The following is a 4,092-nucleotide window of genomic DNA, read 5'->3' as shown; positions in this document are numbered from 1 at the left end:
ACATGGGTATGGGCACTCCCCTTGGCAACTGCCAAGCTTGGGGGAGTGCCCTGGTATCGTATCACCATCACTTTTATCTTTACCGCTTTTCTTAGTTCGATCCTTTTGATAATATCTTGATCTAGTATAATAAAGTTTTAGTATGATCTAGTTGTGAGTTTTGCCTTATGATCCCTCTATGTAATCGGGTCCGTGAGCTATATATAATAAAGATTAGTGTTGAGTCCAGGGCTTGATTATTTTGCCGTGATCCTAAGTGAATAAAAGAAAAGAGAAATAAATAAAAAGGGAAACAAAGAGATCATATGGATCTTATGGAGAGTAATGAGCTCACATAGAAAAAGTATGATGAATAAAAGTTGTTGAGAGTTGACAAACATAGTTTTAGTGACCGTTGCAATTAATAGGAAGTAATAAAGAAAGAGAGGTCTTCACATATAAATATACTATCTTGGACGTCTTTTATGATTGTGAGCACTCATTAAAATATGACATGCTAAAGAGTTTACGTTGGACAAGGAAGACAACGTAATGGGTTAGGTTTTCTTACATCTGAGATAAATTATATTGTCATGGATCATCCAACATGGTTGATGTTGCCTTTCCCCCTCATGCTAGACAAATTCATCGCACCAAGAAGAGATACTACTTGTGCTTCCAAATACCCTTAAACCAGTTTTGCCATGAAAGTCCACCATACCTACCTATGGATTGAGTAAGATCCTCCAAGTAAGTTGTCATCGGTGCAAGCAATAAAAATTGCTCTCTAAATATGTATGACTTATTAGTGTGGGAGAAAATAAGATTTATACGATCATGTGATATGGAAGAAATAAAAGCGATAGACTGCATAATAAAGGTCCATATCACAAGTGGCAATATAAAGTGACGTTCTTTCGCATTCAGATTTTGTGCATCCAACCATAAAAGCGCCTGACAACCTCTGCTTCCCTCTGCGAAGGGCCTATCTTTTACTTTTATCTCCTACCTTGCATAAGAGTCATGGTGATCTTCACCCTTCCTTTTTACATTTTATCCTTTGGCAAGCACAATATGTTGGAAAGATCCTGGTATATATGGCTAATTGGATTTGAGTTTTCATGAACTATTATTGTTGACATTACCCTTGAGGTAAAACGTTGAGAGGCAAAACTATAAGCCCCTATCTTTCTCTGTGTCCGATTAAAACTCCATACCCATAAGTATTGCGTGAGTGTCAGCAATTGTGAAAGACTATATGATAGTTGGGTATGTGGACTTGCTAAAAAGCTCTTATATATTGACTCTTTCCTATGTTATGATAAATTGCAATTGCTCCAATGACTGAGATATAGTTTGTTAGTTTTAAATGAAGTTTACGATTCATACTTGAAATTGTGATTGAATTATTACTCTAGCATAAGAAATCATATGACAAGAATTATATAAGTTGCTATTCTAAGAATGATCATGATGCCCTCATGTCCGTATTTTACTTTTATCGACACCACTATCTCTAAACATGTGGACATATTCTTCGATTTCGGCTTTCGCTTGAGGACAAGTGAGGTCTAAGCTTGGGGGAGTTGATACGTCCATTTTGCATCATGCTTTTATATCGATATTTATTGCATTATGGGCTATTATTACAAATTATGTCACAATACTTATGCCTATTCTCTCTTATTTTTCAAGGTTTACATAAAGAGGGAGAATGCCGGCAGCTGGGATTCTGGGCTGGAAAAGGAGCAAATATTAGAGACCTATTCTGCACAGCTCCAAAAGTCCTGAAACTTCACGGAAGACGTTTTCAGATATATAAAAAATACTGAGAGCAAGAAGTTCACCAGGGGGGCCACACCCTGCCCACGAGGGTGGGGGTGCGCCCCCTACCTCGTCGGCCCCCTGGTGGCACTCCGATGGCCATCTTCTGTTATATGGAGTCTTTCGATGAGGAAAAAGTCATAAGCCATCTCCTCGGACGAAACTCCGCCGCCACGAGGCGGAACCTTGGCGGATCCAACCTAGGGCTCCGGCAGAGCTGTTCTGCCGGGGAAACTTCCCTCCGTGAGGGGGAAATGATCGCCATCGTCATCACCAACGCTCCTCTCATTGGGAGAGGGCAATCTCCATCAACATCTTCACCAGCACCATCTCCTCTCAAAACCCTTGTTCATCTCTTGTATCCAATTCTTGTCTCCAAGTCCGGGATTGGTACTAGTAGGTTGCTAGTAGTGTTAATTACTCCTTGTAGTTGATGCTAGTTGGTTTATTTGGTGGAAGATCATATGTTCAGATCCTATATGCATATTAATATCCCTCTGATTATGAACATGATTATGCTTTGTGAGTAGTTACGTTTGTTCCTGAGGACATGGGAGAAGTCTTGCTATTGGTAGTCATGTGAATTTGGTATTCGTTCGATATTTTGATGAGATGTATGGTGTCTCTCCTATAGTGGTGTTATGTGAATGTCGACTACATAACACTTCACCATTATTTCGGCCTAGAGGAAGGCATTGGGAAGTAATAAGTAGATGATGGGTTGCTAGAGTGACAGAATCTTAAACCATAGTTTATGCATTGCTTCGTAAGGGGCTGATTTGGATCCATATGTTTCATGCTATGGTTAGGTTTACCTTAATACTTTTGTTGTAGTTGCAGATGGTTGCAATAGAGGTAAATCATAAGTGGGATGTTTGTCCAATTAAGGACAGTACCCAAGCACCGGTCCACCCACATACCAAATTATCAAAGTATCGAACGCGAATCATATGAATGTGATGAAAACTAGCCTGACGATATTCCCATGTGTCCTCGGGAGCGCTTTTCTCTATATAAGAGTTTTTCTAGGCTTGTCCTTTGCTACAAAAAGGATTGGTCCACCTTGCTGCACTTTATTTACTTTTGTTACTTGTTGCTCGTTACAAATTATCCTATCACACAACTATCTGTTACCACTTATTTCAGTACTTGCAGAGAATACCTTGCTGGAAACCGCTTATCATTTCCTTCTGCTCCTCGTTGGGTTCGACACTCTTACTTATCAAAAGGACTACGATAGATCCCCTATACTTGTGGGTCATCACCAGGCACAAGAGGGACATGGCTCGCTCGGCGGAGGGCTGTTTCATGATGTGGAGGTAGTCGTCGTCGTCGTTGTTGTTGTTGTTGAAGAGGTGCGGTAGGTGCAACCGGTGGTGGTTGTGGAAGACGCGCAAGCAGTTCATTAAATTTTTATCGAGCTTTGTTTCAAACATATTCTCAAGGCCAGTTATCTTATCCATGGCCTCTTCAAAATTGTTCAGCACATCTTGCACCTGTCCAGTCATCATTTGCTGAAATTTATCATGCAACTCCTTATTCGTCATGTTCTCCCAGTCAGTCTCATCGACTTGTGATCCTGCCGTGGTTAGCAGCAATAGAAACACACAAGAATATGATCCTACAGACTACTAGAAAATGGCGGTGGTGGGGCGTCACAAATCCATCAAGCAAATCTCAAATTCTTATCAGTTCTTACCAAGAAGCAGGTGGTGATCGGCAACCGTTGTAGTCAAAACTCTCAAAGCTTGGATAGAGCGATTACCAGGGAGAGTCAAACGCACGACGTATATGTATGTGGAGCTAGGAAGGCTTAGAATATGGTAGCAAAAAAGGTCAGCAATAATCAATTCAGAGATGCAAAGTTGAATAAACGCTCAACGATGGTATTATGCTGGTCCTAGGCTAGACCGTACTAGAGACGCGAGCCTGGAACACTAACAAAAATCACGACGCTGTACGTAAACAAGGGAGGAGCACACTCGGATTTTTCTCTCTTTTTTTCACTTTTTTTGCTCTCTTTTTTTGCTCCGCAACAATTTTTTTTTTCAGAAAAAGTCTACAAATGGTCTAAAAACTGCCTAGCCAGAATTTTCCAGACTTAGTTTTTTTAGTTTGGAACTATTTTTCTACTGCGGGTAGCACGGAAGTTGGGGAGTCCTACTCTATCACGACTCGGAATATGGCGTGATCTGCAAATCCAAAACAGAGTAACAAAATACTAGACTCGGACTAGGACTGGTGGCGGAGATGAATCTGGTGGAACTCGGATTGGCGGCGGAGATGAAT

This window comes from Triticum aestivum, chromosome 3A, assembly GCF_018294505.1.
Source record: "Triticum aestivum cultivar Chinese Spring chromosome 3A, IWGSC CS RefSeq v2.1, whole genome shotgun sequence".
NCBI classification, from domain to species: domain Eukaryota; kingdom Viridiplantae; phylum Streptophyta; class Magnoliopsida; order Poales; family Poaceae; genus Triticum; species Triticum aestivum.
Note: the sequence above shows the minus strand (reverse complement) of the source record.